The following is a 19,609-nucleotide window of genomic DNA, read 5'->3' on the forward strand; positions in this document are numbered from 1 at the left end:
AAGGAGGATAGTAAAATACAGCAAGACTGCTTGAACCTGAATGGTGTGAGGAACCCTGAAGAGAAAGGGGGAGAGTGGACAAAAAGCCATCACTTGGATTTGGCAACCTTAATTTTGGTGTTTCAGAAAGCCGCAGTGTTCCAGTGGAGCACATCAGAGAGTTTTTTCAGATATTTTTTATATATAATTGTTTTATATATATTTATAGAGATAATATTTTATATATATTTATAGAGATAATATTTTATATATTCAAAGCATGGATGCATTTTCACAAAACTATTGCCACTTCACACTTCCAGATGGCCAGGGAATCCAGGCAATATCTACCTACTCCAGGATCCCTTCCTAATGGATCTACTTGAGGGTATCATCTACGGTGCAATTGAATACTGCTGAATGCATTGAATACTTTCAGCACTGGATCTGAAGAAGGCACCTGAGGCAGGAGTTAGGTGGGATTTCACCACCTCAGCCTGCTCAGATTGCACTCAGACGGCATTTTGCTTTGAAGACATCTCTGCAACCCTTCTCTTTTACAGAAGAGTCCCTTAGGGGTCTCATCCTCCACTGTTCCTACAACAGCCACAGCATTTGCAGGGCACAGCATCTCTGTGTGCTCTGCCTATCTAAGTCTGACTGGCACCCAGCCTGGGGGGGGGGGGGGTGGGGTGTCAGGTTCAACCTGGGGGAGATGTCAAAGCTTCCTATCTCACTCTGACAACCTTTGAAAGCATAAAGGCAAAATGTCTGTAGATAGCAATTGGCTGTCTTGTACTGAGATAGCTGGTACTCCGGTGAAGGTGTCCATAGTTAGAGAGGTGAATATGTGTGATTGGTAGCATTTACTAGCCTGATTAACTTGAGGTTTTTCTGATTTATCATGGCTCTTCTTATAGGAAAGAGGAAAAAAAAACAAACAAAGAATAAGAGTAAACAAAAATAGGCTCAGAAAAGAGAAGTTCTGTAAGGTGATGCCGTACTGTGACTTCCCTCAAGGAGCACACACATGGGATGGGCACCCACACTGAGCATCAGCCTCATGCACAGGCTGTCCAGCCACCAAGCTTGAAACTCAGCCTTTGGCCCTGAGGGAGGGTTTAAGAATGGGGGAGTGCCTAGTGCCCATCTGGCATCTCTCACTGCCTTCCCTGATGCAAGGAGCAGGAGCCACTTCCCCTCCCCAGACAGTGGGTGGAAGGACCCAGCTTGGCAGCTGGCTCTTGTACCATGGACGGAGGGTCCTCCAGGGTCAGGAAGAAAAGCAGCTAATGCAACCCCTTGGCCCTGCAGCTTTCATTTCCATTTATCTTCCCCCTCAGCACTGATGGTGGGGACCCTCCACGAGGACCTGAGCTCTCCAGGTACCCTACAGAGCTTTGCTAGCTGAGCTGGGCTCCTGGAGGCAGCTCGGCAGGCTGGACACCCAAACGCCAGCCACTGCTCAGCAGGACCAGCATGCCACCTGCAAACAGGAGACAAGATATAATATCCTGATGACAAAAAAACGGCAGAAGAGAGAAAAACACAGTGAGCTCCACTTTCATTCAGCTGTGCTCATAGAGCTAGCTCTGGCTCCTCTTGGTGGCCCAGAGGTGAGGGCACCCAGCACTGCTGTCCCTGGAGGGGAGCACCACGATGGCCAGGCCCTTTCAGTAGCAGCATCAAAAAGCAGAAAAAAGAAATAAAAAAGAAAATCTCCTGAAAAACAAGGGTGAGGAACCCAAGAGGAGAGTAGCTTGCGTCTGTAAATAGAATTTTCTGTGGGGAGAACTCAGAAGTGTGAATAGTTAAAAGGCACTGAGAATTTTAGTTGGGCTTTTTTATGTGTAAGAGTTGGCATCTCAATAAAGCCATAAACTTCAAGTAGCTCTGTAATGTCCCTGTTTCGCTTATCACTCTTATTCTGCAGTGTTCATTCATGCCAGTGATCCTCTGAGGGCTCATCTCTGCATCACCATTAAGCTTCAAAGGGTTGGCTCTGTATACAATTTAAAACCACTTTCTGTAGTAAAGCACTGTTACTAGCTCAAGCAAAGGGAATGAACATTCAGGAGAAAAGCAGCCATGTAATGTGGGGTTAGAATCAGCAGGTTAATTTTCCTTTGCATGGATTTTTTTCCCCAAAAGGTTTTAGGGATGTTGATGTTTTTGCTACGATTTTCACTTGGAGTGACTCATAGCTGTGGCTTCCTATAACAGAAGGGATTCCTATTTGGACTCCCTACAAGGCACCTCCTTTCTATTTACGTATAAATCAGATGCAGGAAGAGATTAGCAGCGTCATTCCAGTAAATGCAAGCAATCCAGGTCCTCTGACATTCACATTTAGCAGGTTTGCAAAGAGATACGATATGAGCTGCACAAACGACTCTGGGAAGTGAAAGGCAGTTCATTTTCCTTTTCCAGAAAACAAACCAACAATCAAACAAACACACATACACACACACAAACAAACAAAACATAAAACCAAAAAATCAGACAAACAAAAAAACAAAACAGAAACACACACACAAAAAAAGAACTATTGCTTGAGCAAGGAATTATGAAAGGAATTATGACTGAAAACCCAGTGGAAATCCCAGAAATAAAAGCAAACCTGTACTGACTTGAAATGCACCTGATAGAGGTATCAGGTCTTTCTGATTTTTCTGCTTTGGATACAAAGAAAAAAAAAATGAAGTCAACCTTACAGGCTTTGATGGGGATGAGCAGCCCTATTAAAGGACCAGTTTAAACCTAATAAAAGTCACTGAAGTCCATATATCAGTCATGCTGTTAACAGTCTGGACTTGAAGGTAAACAGCATTAATTCAGCATGGGGCTGACTAGAGTGCTGTGAAATACCTGCAGGGACCAAGAGAGGAAAAGGGACAGAAATCAGATTGACATTGGAGTAACGTGAACTATTATGTCCAGATTAAAATATCAGAGATGTTTGAAAAGCAGCCACGAGGAGCTCCCCCAGCCTGGCTGGAATGGATTTGGCTCAAGGGCAGAAACCTGGCCCAGGCAGCTACCCCCTGCCAGGGAAGGGCAAGCAGGAGTCACTGGGAGCTCTGGGTGCGCAAATCCTGGAATAATGTAATTCTGCCAAGAGCAGAGGGGGCCATGTGGCAGTGCAGCCAGACCCTGGCAGTGGGTCCAGGAGGTGTGAGTGCTGCACAGCCAGAGGGAAGAGTCCTCCTCAGCCCACTGCTGCCCTGCCCTGCTACTCTTAGTCTGCAGTCAAACTCATATTAAGCTGGTAACTCTGACAAAAGCGAGCTTCCACACCAGACAAATGTGCACAGCAGTGCTTCACCTGCATGGATATAGGAGCTCTTTACATATATTGTATATACTGCATACACACACACACACACACGCATACACAGAATATTATATAATTACCTAATTAAATACATACACTGAGTATTACATGACTGTATCTTGACCAATTTTTTTCCCCTGTTCCAAATCCCCAGGGACTGATCATGATTTCACTTCCATTGACGTTCAGCTGGAGCCAGCAGTTACACCAGTGCAAAACTGGTGTAAATTTACATTATAATGAAACTATGATAAACTGTTCCCACTGAAAAACGGTGTTTATTTCTGACAGGCTGCAAGCTTTGCTCAGGAAACTAGTGAAAAGAAAAAAGTTCTTCCAAAACAGTTTCATTTGAAAAGCCTCCAAGTTATACACTCCAGCACTGTAAACAAGGTTCTCTTTGAAAGTGGTTTTAAGTGTCTTTCCATGAGATCAACATTTAATACAGGTGAATTTGCTATTCAATATTTCCTTTATGGATTTTATTGTCAGAATAAACATTTATAAGGCAGATATTAAGATTATTTGATCTGTTTAGGAGCTGAACCTGAAAGAATGCTGGGTTTAATCTGCAAGGTTTTTTACAGGCTTTTATCCACGAAGCCATCTGCCACAGAGTTTTCCAAATATCCTGGTGTAACCGAAACTTGACAGAGACTGTGTCTATATTATGGTGGGTTTTCTTAGGTCATTTTCTTAGAAGGTGGGAGGACAGATAAAAGGACACAAAAGTCAAGCTAGTATTTATAGCCATCGATCTGGTGTCAGGGAGTGCTTTAAACTTCCCAACTGCCACCACTGTTCTTGCATGTCCCTCCTTTGAAATCAAGGGACTGTTACTCCCCACTTACCAGCTAAGTTGCTCTCATAATATGTATTTCTTCCCAGCGACCTGTCCCATGCAGCAGTAATGCTTTGTATACAGGGGCTTCAGCAGCTGAGCAGAGGCTGCAGAAGCGATGGAGATGCTCCACGGCAGGGAGGTGGGGGGTGGGAGCAGGAAACTGGGAGGAAAAAAGCAATAGACTTGCAGAACAGAAGAGCAAAAAGCTGCTGCTGGGAAAACGACAGCAGCCAATTTAAAAAATCCCACTACATTTTTTGAATAATATTCTTTCTTGAAAAACTGCAGTTGAACAGCATCTATATAAAATGCATAATCCTTCAATCTTAAATCTTTACAGTACACTTTCTCTGTTTTGCTAAAGGAAAGCCACATATCAAATCATTCTATCTGGATGATGTTTTTATCTAATAATAGAGTAATTCTCCAGCATTTGGTTATCTCTTGTTTTGGCATTTTAAAATCATACTTTTCAAAAAGTGATTTAGATTTTTGGCATTGTTTGGTATGGTCACAAGTGTTCACACCAACAATGGTCCAGAACAGATGACAGAAAATCAATCAGCAGCAGTTTAAATATATTTATATGTAAATCATTGATTTGCAGAAGATGTATGTCAAAAGAAGAGAGAACTGAAGGTTCAGTCATGATTTACTTCTCTGTTCCACCTGTTGTTCCATTCAGGGCTTTTTAGATAAAAATAATTTATTGGTTTATTAATAATTAAATTATTAATAATCAATGACAAACAATTGAAAAAGACTAAGTAAACTAAAGACAAAAATACACCAACTTGCCAAAGCATGGTACTGCCCTAATAGTAAAAAAACAGATATGGCATTTGCTTAGTTTTCTGCCACAAATCAGCAACATAGATAACTGCATAAAGTTAAACCACGGAGAAGGAAATTTTTTTTTATTTACAACAGCATATAGCATTTCGTTAGTAAGTAACAGAAAACCAGCCACGCCTTTTTATGTAAATCATACACAGCCAATCTGCATATTTTTTGTTTTCATAATATGAAAATGAAATGATAACAAATATCCAAGCTAATACCCTTCCTGTAGCCAAACTATGCCTCTTCAGGAACAATGTAATTGGATACAATATAATATCATAATTCATCATCTAAGACATTCAATACAACTTCACCCATATCCACAAGGTCACTTCTTCCAGTTGTCGTTTAAAAAAACATAACTTTATATTCCAAAAATATTTATGCTGGCTTCAGCAAAACAGAGTCTGATCAGAATAGTCCTGAGGTCATGGTATCTTGAGGATGCTCAAGTTCCTGACATTTCTCACTGCTGTCCCACGTGAATGTAAGGACTTCACAGAGAATCTTCAGACACTTGTATTAACAATTTCTTCTTCCTCTTCATCAAGGTCAAACAGATTTGGAGGTGCTCAGGAACACACAAAAGCAGGATCCTTATTTAAAATAATAATCTCAGTGCCAGAGCAAGTGTCAGCTGGTCTTTGATTCTGTAAATAGAAAGATCTCCCCATGCTCTCATTAATAAGGGCTGGGAACTACCATTTTTCCTGGCCCTGTGCCTTTCTGAGTCAGAAAGAACCCCAGGCTCAGCACCTACTTCTGCAGCCCCTGGAGACATAGTCTCAAAAGATAACAGAAAATACAGACTGACATTGCAGAACAACACCAAATTCTTAGAGTTACAGTTTTGTTATTTATTAAACATAATTTTAAAGTTACAGGGTTTTTTTTTCCCCCCCTACCCATCTTCAGGTTCCATCCAGGTTTTAAGAGGTACCCTGTTTTTTCAAGATGGACAGTTGACCGCTGGTGATGTACAGGATATACACAATTGATGCAGGACCAGATTCTCCCCTCTCTTTGGCTACATGGAGGCAGAGGGAAGTAAAGACGGTACTTGTAGAGACAAGCCCTAACAGTTAAAGCTTGCAGACTGCAGAGGAGAAAAGTAGGATGCAATCCTCATTTGCGTGGGACAGCACATTTTGAAAGTGATTGCATCAGGGACAGGGGAGCACTTGTGTGCAGAAAAAAAATGTCTTACCTTCCTCAAGAACAAAAGGAGGAAATACCATCACTCCTTCCTTTGGATGTATTTTGCCAGCATCAGATGGAATTTTGTACAAGTGCATGAATATATCCACAGGCACACATGCATAAGCACATAGAGGCATTTAAGATTAAAGTTGCTCAATGCTCTGGACTAACATAATATCACAATAATTCCTGCTCCACTCTGATAAGGAAGATGGAAGAGAAGGGAGGAAGGGCAAGGATGAAAAAAAGAATAGGAATCCCAGCAATTAAATTGTCCACAAGGGACTACGTTTTGCTACTTTATTCCCTCTTCTTCAGCATGAGTTTCTCTTGTTTCAGTAACTTCTGAGAAGCATGAACCCTTCAGCCCCCTCTGGAAGAAGCGTACCAGTGTTTTCTTTCTCCCTTGCCTTAGATTGCCCTTTAATGGAAGCCTAGAGGCTTATTACATTTCTTATCTCTGAAAAATGTTTAATGCCTTTTGACATTCTCACCAAAAAAAAAAAATCATAACTGATTAGTCATCTCATGGTTTTTATCGTGGCTATTATTCATAACTTTGGCTAATTTGCTAAATGGGCCAAAAAGGACATACTCATCCCCCTGACTGTGGTGATGTATTCAGAAGAGCAGGCACATCGCAGATGTGACACTGAATCATTCATATCAATCCAAACCACAGGTGGTGGTATTGCCCAGAAAAGACGTTACTCATTTAGAGGTAGCTTAGACTATGATGTAAACATTGCTCTTCCCAAGCTGTTTACATGTTCACTCCTAATCAGAGAACAAAAACCAAGAGTCCTACTGCTCCCAACACAGCACAAGCCACACGGGAGCCTTCTTGTCTACATTTTCTTTGGGTTCATGATTTCTTCATCTGGGCTATCGGTAGTCTATCTGCAATAGGAAGGATGGAGTGTGACCCCATCCCAGTCTAGCACAGAGGCTGGGAAATGGGAGGGGGCTGGGACTTCCTCAGGATGTAGAGGAAACTGAATCAGATCTTCCACTTCCCAGGCAAGTGCTTTCCCCCCAAGGTCATCAGGACAACATGGCCACTGCCTTTCACTCTTCCCTAGGTAGTTTATTACTATCTCTTGCTGAACCAGGAATGCTCAGATCACTTCTAGCAAATCAAGACCTTCGAGGCAGAAGCCGTGAACTGACTAAATTAGCCAAAACTGTGGCCCTGTCATGTGTAGCAATGCCACTAAAGGTACCCAAAGAAGCTTTTGGGTCTAAGGTAAGTGTCGGAGCACCTACACAGCCCAGGCAGGCTTTACATCGATTGCCCAGGCAAATCTAGCTCCTTAAAGTGGGCTTATAAAGAAACATAGGTGCCTGAATTGTGAGTCTGGCCATGAACCTCTCTGACTTTGTCCATGCGCTGTGCAAAAGCGTGAGTCTAGGCATATACTGAAGTCCAGACCCAGACACGGCTTTGAGGCAACATTTGGAGAATGCTAGAGGAGAAGATGAGAAACCATGAGCAAAATGCATCTGCAATGTGAATATTAGCATGTGACCTTCTGCTTTGACTGACATTTAGGGTGGGAGCCTCTGCCATGCTCCAGCCTTGCTGTGGGAGCAGTGAAGAGGCAGTGCCTCCACCATTAATGCTAGTAGGTGGTCCACCTGTCATGGAAAGCTAAAAGTAGCCATAAAGTCAACTCTCTTATGACCATTTTCTAGAATTTATGTCATCTGCACTTGCCCCAATGTAAATGCTAATATGCTAATACAGCTTTCTGTGCTTATATGCCTTCCTAATTTCTCATGGCAAATCATGAGTTTCTCTAACAAAACATTTGTATGAAAAAATCATACAGTTGCATTGCTTTCTAGATAAAAAAATATAATTGCACTGATACCAAATCTGAGAGAAAGAAGTCAAGAATGAATAAGGAGTTTTATTTACTGACACTAACTTTTCATTCGTACCTCCTTCCAGGTTTTTACTTGAGATTAAAAGCCAAGATTGGGTGTAAGTTCAGAATGTCCTGGCTTTTCTTAACCTGGCTCTTCTTAGATTCTGGAAGAAGTAAATATTAGTAAATTCTGGATTTTAGTAAATGTTTTGGGGTGTGACCTGCACTTTCCTTTCTGTAAAATAAAAATAACCCCCCAAAATCTAAATACCAAATATCTACTTTTTCTCCTCTGAATTTGATGAAACAATGGAAAATATAAAATTTTCCTCGATGATAAATATTTATTTTTTTTTATTCTAGCTCCATAGAATAGAGCTGCTGCTGAAGAGACAGTGATTAGGACAAAGTTAATGGGACAACAAGCAGGATGAAAATCTGGAAGCCAGTTTGGCTTCCATTAGCAGTTTCAACTGAATATAAATCTTCTCAGATATTTTTCAATATCATTAGATCATATTACCTCATGGAAAACGGTTCTTCCAGAAAAATTCAGTCCATTCCTAATCAGAACAAAACAGATCATGAATAACTTTTCAATTGTTCTTTAAACAAGACCTGGAAATCTATTTGATGATAAATTTACAATTCCATTAAAAATTATATAGTTTCTTCTTTGACTGTTTAGCAAAAATCCTGCTGCGGATCCTTGCTATTTTTTAATGACTCAGAGTCTGCAGAACCTTTTCTTTCATAACAAGAAGATCATTTAGTGTAGGGAACATTGACTCATGGTGTTTTGTCCTCTTCTGCAGGGCAATAAAACATGTCTTACTGTCTTAAACATAGAGACTTTTCCAAGATAATGTTCTAAAACCAAGGGATTTTTCCTGTATACCACTGAAATCACTAGTTTTGTCACTGACTTCACTAACAGAAGGACTGGAAAGAAAATGAGAATGTTTAAACGTAATTCTGTGAAGACCATATATTTAGAAGCCATTTAATTTCCATCAAGTTAATTTATTTCCTTATATCCTTGCCTCACACAGTACTGTTTAGAGCAACCACCGTTAGAACTTTAGTCAATAGGTATGAACTATGTACACTGAATTTTTAATATCTAAAACAGAATGCACTGTTACCAAAGAGTGATAAAATTTCTGCATCCTAAGGGCATTTTTATATTTTCATTTGGGAAATATTCTCCTTTTGCAGCTGTTACTCAGCCAAAAAACAATACGTGAGCACAGCCAACAACTTGGAGTGGAAAGGAGCTACTTATTTCCTTGCCATGGTCCAAGGTGTTTTCAGGATTGCTGAATACAGTTTCCTGGTTTTTAGACACTTCTTAAAAGTGGACTTTTGGGGAAGCAAATTGTTCTGAAAGTTGCACTAACTTCAGAGTAATGTCATTGATTTCCCTAAATTAGTCCTGGTTTATATCACTGTGGCTCCATTTCTTTTGTATTTTATTAAACACAAATTAACTCAATGCATGTTCAATTATGTATATATCCATACTCCTGCTACCCAACACTGGGAACAGCTTCAGTTTTATGAAGTCTTTGGAGTCATCAGTTTAATTGCTGTTGACATTTGAGATAGAGCCAGACGTATGTCTGTCTCTTGCATTGCTCTGTGTCATGGCAAGAAAGCAGATTTTATTGCCAGGTTTGTGTGTCCTTTTTGTCTCATTGCAGCACAACTTTAATTAGGCTATTGGCAAGCTCTTGGAAGCCAAGAAATTTATGATGGACTCTTTATTGATAGGCCATTAATTTATTGATAGTCTGTTAGATGCTTCCGTGAAGCAGATTTCTCAAAATATATGTCAGCAAGTTTAAGGAGTTCTCGCACTTTGCAGAGCACAAGTCCCTCTGAGATGAATCAGAGACAAAATTTGAATGTATTGCCATATGGCAATGTCTTTAAGTAGTATTTTTTTTTCTGCAGGTAAGTACGCAGTTTGAAATAATCCTAAACTATTAAGTGATATGTTTATTCATAACTGCTATTCTGTTGTCTTCAAGTGTAACACAGTTATAACATCCCTTTCCATCTTGTTTGAATGATCATTTTATTACCCTGTAATGTGGAATTGCCCTGATCTGAGGTTTCTGGTGGAGAAGAAAAATAAAATTTGGTTTTCATACTAAAGTAGCCCCCACACTTACAGGACTACAAACATTTTTTTTCAGGTTCTATGCAATTCAGAGCTCAGTATATATCCAATTGGGCACTGGTAAGCAAGCCTCTTCTTGATATTTTTCCACACAGCTGCTTTATTTTTGATATCACACACCTGCTGTCAGGCTTGGTTGCTTACAAAGGTGGGATGACATTCTTGCAGACTTGGTACTACAACAGGACTATAGCTCATCTTTCTCTAAGCAACTCGTACCTGAATTAGACTTTTAATTCTTATGGCACCAATACTGCACAAAATCACTTCAACTGTAGCATGCCTAATCATTAATGACAGTTATAGTAAATACAATTTAAGTTCAGTAGATTAAGGAAATTATGTTTAGTAACAATCAGGTTTAAATTTCACTAGAACCAGGGGCATCCCTGTCCTGTAAGCTTTACTGTTGAGTTAATTTAACCCCTCTGTTTAGGACACTCACTCACAACTTATCTAGAAAACCATTCACAGAAATTTGTTTATTCACTAGGTCAACCTTTATCTTGGAATGTAAATATTTTAAGACCAAACAGGGACTGCTGATAGGAGGCAGCATTTTTAAAAATAACAGCCCAATGAAAGATGTTTTTGAAAGTTGTTGGCTTGCCTCTTTTACTCTTTAGGTTGTACAAATTCATGCATAACTCAAGTTTTACCTTTCCTGGAGGATTTCCTAGCATTTATGGAACTGGTAAAATTATCAGATTGCAAGGAACTGCAGACCAAAACTTCATCAAATGACAATGGTTTTCACTATATTTAATACTGTGTTGCTTCCTTCTGTTCATACTTAATATCCTGTGGATACCTGAGGACAGTGCTGTCCCTTCCAGAGAGTCACTTGTTCTGCTTTCTCAGCTAGCTTGAGCAATCTTAGCACCCACAACCCTGAGGACCTGAGGCTGTCCTTCTGTTGACAGAACCAGAGTCAGAGTGCAGAATGGGACTCCAAAAAGGACGATCAAAAGATGATGTTCAGTATCTCTCATGTTCACTACTTTTCTTAAGAAAAATACATAAAACTTGCATGCATTAACATGGAAATACATATCAGTGGGGAAACAGTTTACTGTACTAATTTCTGTATTTAAGAAAAGTGCACAGTACTGAAGAGCTGAGTGTATAGAACAAGAAAAACTTGGAAAATTCACCATTAAAATGAATTAATGATGAAATTATGACTGAACAGCTACTTCACTTTACATGCTATCAGGCTAGAAACAATTTTACAGACATCTGTATACATTTTAATTATGTTCTTTTTCCTTTCAAAGACAAACTGATGGAGAAATCTGTTTGATCAATGATGCTACCCAACATTTTACAGTACCTTAGTGGAAAATATATTTCTGCATATGTACTAATAATCATCTTTAATACCCAACATAGACTGCATTGTTTTAGTAATACTGTTTTGTTATTATTAGCAGTGCTTAATATTCTGTAATTATATTCTCAAAATATCATCCTAATGATTTCTCATCTCGCTGTAAAAATGAGTCTGTATTGCTGGAATGATTCTTATAATGTAGAAAACAATGTTGTTACTGAAAAAAAAAAAGTAAAAAAATCAGAAAAAGTGGTGTCATGAATAATACTAATACCTTAACATGTTTGGATAAGGGGATGACTTTTATTTTTCTTATTATTTAATCAATTTGAAGTTAAAAGAAAAACAGTCCACACATCACATATTCTGAGGAAATGATAGAACTTCCTGTTCTCTTACATCTGGAACATTAGCAAGCTCAACCTCCAAAAAAATAGAGGCTAACTAATTTACCACACTGTTTATTTCAAAGACCTCCTTCCAGAATTAAAGGAAATCTATTTGCATGTTTCTAAAGGCATTGTTCCTTCAGTCTGTGATGTTCATCAGTCAGGTTTGCTGCTTTTGTTTTTGTAATCTAAATAAATATAGTTCAATGGTTTGGAACTCCATGGTTATCCCAGTGGATTCCTCTATACCTATTGTGTGAGGCAGAACTAGGGGAAGCAAAGGATGACTAATTTTATGAACATGAGATGATGGAAGCAAGTGGAAATGTCTACATTCTGCTACAATCTGTGACTGGTTAAGACTCTTGTAAAGCTTAATCTTTCAATAGTTTCTTAATCTCTGGCAGCTAAGTTTGTTTTTTCCATTTTCACTGATTATTTCTACAATTTTCTTGGACTCATTAATTCATTATATATTGCTAGAAATTGGGTAAAACCACCTGTCATTGACCTGTGGTAGGTATGTACACACAGGCGCCTACCAAACAATAACTACTGGGTGTAAATCGCCACCTAGCTTGCAATAATATGTTCAAAAAGTCATGTCCTTTGTAAGAAACAAGTGTTGAGGTAAGGGAGAAACAACCACTGATAAACAGCAGTTGAAGAGTGAAAGCCAATGGAAATGCAACACAATATGCGGACAGAAGGAGTTAAAATGCAAGTAGGTTTCATTTTTTTTTCTTATACATTCTAATTTTTAAACATACTTTTGATTGGAAAAGTTCTGCAAAGCAATTACAGCTTAACTAAAGTAAGCTGTACCAAAATCTGTGCAGTGCTTACTTTCAATGTTTTTCACAGTAAAGTAGACATCTGAGAAGGTTTTTACCTTGAGCAGAGCCTCATTACAAGAATGAGGCTTTCTGTTTTGTGGGAAATTATACAAAATATGTATGAAACAGAATGTTTCTGTATTTCCTACTAAAATTGCATTACAATTGGTTTATACGTATACGTGCTGAATGTCTTCATTTGAGCAAAATATAGAAAAAAGATAATTTAGTTGATGCAACGCAGATTGTGGCCCAAAACCACCACCTGTCTTTCTATTGAAATCAAAGTGACTCTGGGCAGGATCACACAGCGCACAATGAAGGACTAAGCTCAAGACTATACAGACAAAACCATGGAAGGCAATGCATAACTGAAAACAGCTATAAACCAGCTGGATTTTATTCTGAGCCTGTCCCTTACACTGTCTCTGGTCAAAAGGCATCAGGTCCTAAGAGTATTTTAGCCTAACTATAAAATACACATCTAAAATAACCAGCCAAATCACCTTCTGAAAAGCCTCTCCTTCTGCTAACCATGGAAAAATTAACTTAGGCTAAATGTCTAAATTATTGAATTTCCACGTTTAAGACAGTTAAGTTTGGAAAAGAGAAATATTGATTTATTATATGTTTTATTATTGAATCTGAGATGGCCACAGTTTCACCCAATCTTTTTTTTATCCAGTGCCTGCTAATGTTTAAATACATAGCTGCTGCCATTGAGAGAACCTGAGTTGCATAATGCCACTGAAGACCAAATTCTTCCAAGGATCTCTAGAAGACATCTAGAGATCATTGCCATCCTCACACTAACCTCCTGAAAACCATGCCCAGCAGACAATATTCATAGATACCTTGGGGAACTCTTTCTCACAGTGTGGCCTAATGCAACATTTGTAGTTTATGAGTATTTTTATTCCCAGTTAAAAATACGAAATGTGGTAGCATTTGGCCCCTTTGAACATCATGAATAACTCAATTAACGTTTGGTCAAAGTCACTATCACAGAGTGAACATTGTATTTCAGCTTATAGAGGAAAGGTTTGGAAGACAAAGGGCAAGGCCAAAATTGTCCTTAAAGCTGTGTAGAAGGCCAGTGCAAAGTGACTGAGGAGAAGGGTGGGACATTTCCATTTCCTTGATTAAGCCTATGCTTTAGCCACTGAACTTTGGGTGCTGAGAAGCTATGAGACTTACTAGCACAAAAGTGGCAACAGGAATAGTTAAGATGGGAAGTGATTAAGGCATGAACAATGTGAAGCTGGAAAGTACTGCAACAGGCCATTGGGAAATAACAATTACAGTGTCAGCACTGAACTGCCAAATGTGTTTTCTACTGACTGAAGTAGGACCCAGCATTTCTTTGTCACAAAGCATGGCATTGCAAAAAATAAATATTTGTCTTAATCAGTGAATAAATCTAAATAAAGTGGTGTTGCTTCCCACCTTCTTGGTGGACACATTTGTGCTGTAGGTGGTCATGGACAGCAGATCAGCACTGGGTTAGTCAGCAGCCCATGCTCCTCAGCATAATTTTCCTAGTTGGTGGTGAAGTGTTGTCCAAATGGTGAATACAAAACAAGACAGAGTGCCTTAGCAACATGTTTCAAGAAGAAACATACTGAAAATTCACTGGCAAATCAACAATATTTTTTATAGAAAGGGAATCACTCAAGGGGACCTTTCTCAAGACCAAAGTTTGTGCAATCTAAAACTTGGAAAGAGGTTTTGACTAGACTGAGCAATCTGTTGACCTTTCAGAGACATGCTCTTGGTAAATTAATGTGTACCAAAGGTACTAGAGCTGATATACTATGAAGCAAGGCAATGCCGGCTCAAGGAATGACCCAGTTTCATGAAGAATGTAAATCTGCTATTTTTATAGTACCCCGAAAAAGTTACACAGCCAATTCATATTGTACAACCTCTAAGTTCTTTCGTATCAAATTAATAAAAACATTCCATAGACACAAATTATCATCACAGATGCTAAAATACTGCCAGCACTGAGTCAGTGAAAATGTTCTAGGCAAAATGTTGAGTTAAACATATTCTTATGGGGAAAGTTGGGGCTGGAGGAGTCTCCATGTCACAGTTCTCCAGCAGCTCCAAAAGTTGTTTCATGGACACACATAGTCTACAATAAGGCATTTGGAGTGATCTTTCTCTTTGCTCCTGTAAATGGAATTTATCTTCCGTTTTCTCACCTCAAGATAATTTTTAAGCCACTGTTCACACTACAGCATTCACCAGTTCAGTATTTTACTTTAATGTTGTCATCTCCATAAAAATATTCTCAGATGTGGCTACATGCATTCTTGGATAATTGACCACCACTTGAAAATGCTTTCCCATTATTCAGTTGTCTCTAAATAAAAACTATGCCTGTTAAAAGCAGGGTCTTTAGAATAGACAACACAGTAAATCCAGATAGTTCCATCATAGGACATTTCATGAAGCCATTTGCTTTTCTTCTGACTTCTTACATCACCTTATTACATCAAATTGATGAGGAGTGGTCCTTGTGTTCACTTCAATGCAAGAATTGCAATTCAGGTCACCCCTGTTGTTGCAGCCCATGTGGGATGGAAACATTCCCACTGTCTGCACCAGCACTGCCTCCCACATCCAGTCCTGTTCCATCCAGCTCACAAAGATTATGTCCCACCCGTGGGAGCTGGACAGGCTTCTGAGCTGCAGGACCCACACACCCATTCGTCCCTGCTTGGGAGGGCGCTGGGGCTGCCCTGTCTCCCTCCCCACCACGATGGGGGTCCCACAGGACGGCAGCCTACCTAAGCCGGCGGGATGGGGGCTGCAGCACATTCCTGACAGATCCAAGATACAAGACACATGAACAGGCAGGATAGCCCTGATTCTATTCTCAGTTACCCAGACATTAAACAGCCTCGGGACTTCTATTGTGTAGGGGTTGTATCTTGATGGGTAGAAGAACAAAGAAATGTGTCAAAACATACAGGAATATTTCTCCCGACATGTTCGCGTTCTTCTGAATGTTATTTAAATAAGCTCAGGTGGCTTTCCCTGATTGTTTACACTTGAACTTTTCATCAGCTTAATATTCCATAAACCAAACTACACATGCTATTTATTCATGAATTTTTTAAAATGCATGCATTTTGCTTCCAGAAGCAGATGTTACTGTAATATAGTAGCAAGAGATCCCTCAGCAAGAATAAACAGGAATCTGTGTTTATGCATGATACAGAGAATTGTGTAGGGAGTTCTCCTCATTAAAATGGTAAACCAAGCTCAGTTTAATTACAGCTTGAAAGCCAAAGGGAAGTATGTTACTATCTTATCCCGCAGGACACAAGGTAATTTAAAAACACACTGGCATGCTAGTAACAATGTAAACAGAAATACAAAATCAGAGTAGGCAGTAGTATCTGGCATGCTTCATACCTATAGAGATCTGTTTTCATTTCATTTCTGGCTCGGCTACTCACCAAAACAAAGTTAAGCCAGTTTTTAAAATCTATCTTAAAGCACATTCCATCTAGCTCCATCATACAACACTGGAAAACAAAATGAAACGTGTACAATACACATTTTTACTCTGAGGCAGTATGTGCAGGTTCTAGATTAATGTTCTGCAAGAAACAGAGAGAAAGCACTTGTAAAGACAATTACATTTTCTTTCTTCTGACAAGGAATTAGGAGCGATAAGCTTTCTCTGTTTCCTTGCCTGATGACAAAAGGCTGTAAACCAAGATATTAAGGAATTGGGCCAAGAAGAAATCTGAGCACCAGGATGTAAAAGTTGTAGTACTGAAGACTTTGCCGATGCTGTGAAAGGCAGCATTTTGGACACATACTTGGTTTGCTTCATTTTTAAAATTTTTTTTTTTTTTTTAAGGTGCTTCCAAAAGGACCTGAGCACAGTCTGTCTCCCTTGTTGTTTAACAGCAAGACAAATTCAAAGCCTAAACAAACCCTCTCCTGCTAAATTTTTAAGCTAGAAGGACTGTAAGCTGTCCCTGTAGGTGGAAATAATGCATTATATTATTAGGGTTCTTTTGGCATCTAGCTTCTTCTATTCACTTATTCTCACCCAAAAGATGAATTATTTTCCAGTTGAGTTGAGCTGATATGTCTCCAGCTAAAATATCCACAATTTGCAAAGTAGATAGCCTTGCAGTCAGCATATATTAATAACTTTGAGATCAGAACAGTCTGTAGTGCTGTCTATCTCTGCACAGTATCACTGCGGTTAGTGGTAGAGTAGCAGAACCACTCTATAAATAAGATTTGGGTTCTGTGCTCTCGGCTTTTTCAGCCTCCAGGAGGCTGGAAATTAAAGCCTGCATATCACAGGGAAGTGCACTATCCAGCCAACATGGAGGAAGAAGTAGGATATTGTGGTTTTTACTGGCACACAATACAAATAATCTAACTGCTCCCACATCACTGAACATTTTTAAAAGACTTAGTTTTATCAAAAGTATGTAAGTTGCCAATTTTTCAGCAAATATGGCTTAGCCAAATAAAAACACCCAACCAACACCCAAGAAGCCAATGAATACATCAACCTTTCAAGCCTCAGATAAATAAATAAATAAAAAAAATTCACAAAATGAAACTGTAACCCCACTGCTAAAAAGAAGGGTTCTCTTCAAATGAGTGCAGAGGAACCAGAAACCACAACAGCCCCCCCTGAGGCTGCCACTCAGTTCTCCTGGTAGTGGCGGAACTTTTCTAATGAGCTAACCCCAATTAATAACCATGCTGCAGGTTGGCACTCGACCAGTTCCTGTCAAACAATATTTATGTCTCTCGTATCTGGTCATGAATTGTTAAACTTGACCTTTTAGCATACCCAAACAATTACCTGCCTGTCATAAAAGTGTGTGGCGCATTGCCAGAGGCATTAGAGACCTTCTATTACCTACATTAGAGACCTTCTATTTCATACTTGTGCTGGTAGATGGAGTTGGTAGACAGAGACACCACCTTTCCTGAATGAATGGGCTGAGTCTTCAATCTTTAATTCTTATCTGGTGAATGGAATTAAAATGCTTAACCAACCACCCAGACAGATGTTACCATAGTTGTTATAGAACCTGACCTCTCCCAGAGCTCTTCAGAAACCACCAGTATTCCTTAGCAGCGAGAACGGCTAGTAGTGAGGGAACTGGGCTTTGATGGATCACTGATATGGAAGTTCATCTGCCAGACTATTAACATAGGTGAGCATGCTTAGGCACATTTTAATGCAAAAATGCTTAATGTTTTTTCTCCTTTCTCTTACCGCCCAAAATCAGAATTGAGGGATCGGTGTTTCTCTTGTAACACTAGACCTCATCACTGCCTTGTGCCCAGCAAGCAACTGGGCTCCAGTTTCTGCTTTAGTTGCCATACATGTGTCCCCAGTTCTCCTCGGCTCAGATTGCAGAGAGGTGCAGTGCAGGAGCAGGTCTTCAGCCATGCTAACTGATGTGCTGGCAGAGCTGACACTCTGAAAGTTAGTGTGAATGTGAGAAACTTTAAACAATTATCATAACAGCTCTTCTTCACTATCAAACCCTTCGACCGTTAAGAGAGCAAGCTGTTTCAGTAGCTAACTTCAGTTACTGCATTATACAACTAACAAACGACAAACAAGGACTCTCTATCATAAAGATTTCTACTTCAGTACCTTTCAAATCCTCCCCACAGAGAAGTTAGACCAAATGGGTCCATCTCCCATAGCAAAGAACAGAGGTAGGTGTTCTCAACCTTTCAACCTCTCCATTCCTCAGGCTTTCAAAAGACAGAGCCGCCCTGATCTCCAGCTGGAAAAGGGCAGCCCCAGAATGGAAACAATTTCTTTGTGCTGAATCTCTCTTTGCTTTCCCTGAACTTGAGTTGACATGAAGTATTTGGCTGAGCCATGAGTGGACTCCAAAGGCCAAGCCCCCTTCTTCTCTCTGCCAGGCACACTGAGAGAAAAACACAGGTAAGATTCGTTGTTCCTGTAACTTCTGTACGTAGGAAACATAAAACCTGGGCAGCACTTAGCTTTTTTTGGATGCCATGTGTAAAAGCCACTAGACCCAGAGCACAAAAGAGGCAAAATTCCACTCCATCCAGATAGTGGTCCATAAATTCCTACTGTAGAGACTATTGGTGGAGATTTGTAGAAAGCCCAAGGGGAAAAGACAATGCTGTTTTGATATCAGGCTTTTTGCCTTCCTTATCTTTCACTTTCACCCATTCTCCACCACTGCAGCTTGAGTTGCACTGGTTACCTGCCTCTGCCACAGCAGCTGCTCTCTCGCAGCCATCAGGCCACGGGTGCCCAGAGCACACACGCTGCCAGGGCAGATAAGAAAGAGCGAGTTTATCAGTGGCAAGAATGACATAGCCAGTACTGTACTCTTCTGATTCTTTGTTAGTCACAGTTTGCACGTGTTACAGGACAAATAACTCTGCAACATTTCCAAACATTGCACGCAGTGGAGGCATGTGGCACTTCTCTGCAAACATAGGAATTCCTGGCCAGCTTTCCCCACTGCCCAGCTGACTCGTACAGAGCACTTAGCAAGCAGCAAAAGTTTTTGGCTGATGAGAACATACTAATTACAAAAGCATGCTTCTGTTAATAATGTCAGGCTTCAGCTCTGTTCCTGCATTTTCTTCAGATTTTTGCTCTCCACCCACTTCTTGCTGAGCTCTGTGTAAATGCTTACATTGTCTTTTGTTAATCTTCCTTGACTACATGATGATAGCTCGTTTTTGATCAGTGTCTGAACAAAACCACCTTTACTGGATGGGTCATGACATAGGGTGGAA

Source organism: Falco naumanni, chromosome 5 (genome assembly GCF_017639655.2).
Source record: "Falco naumanni isolate bFalNau1 chromosome 5, bFalNau1.pat, whole genome shotgun sequence".
NCBI classification, from domain to species: domain Eukaryota; kingdom Metazoa; phylum Chordata; class Aves; order Falconiformes; family Falconidae; genus Falco; species Falco naumanni.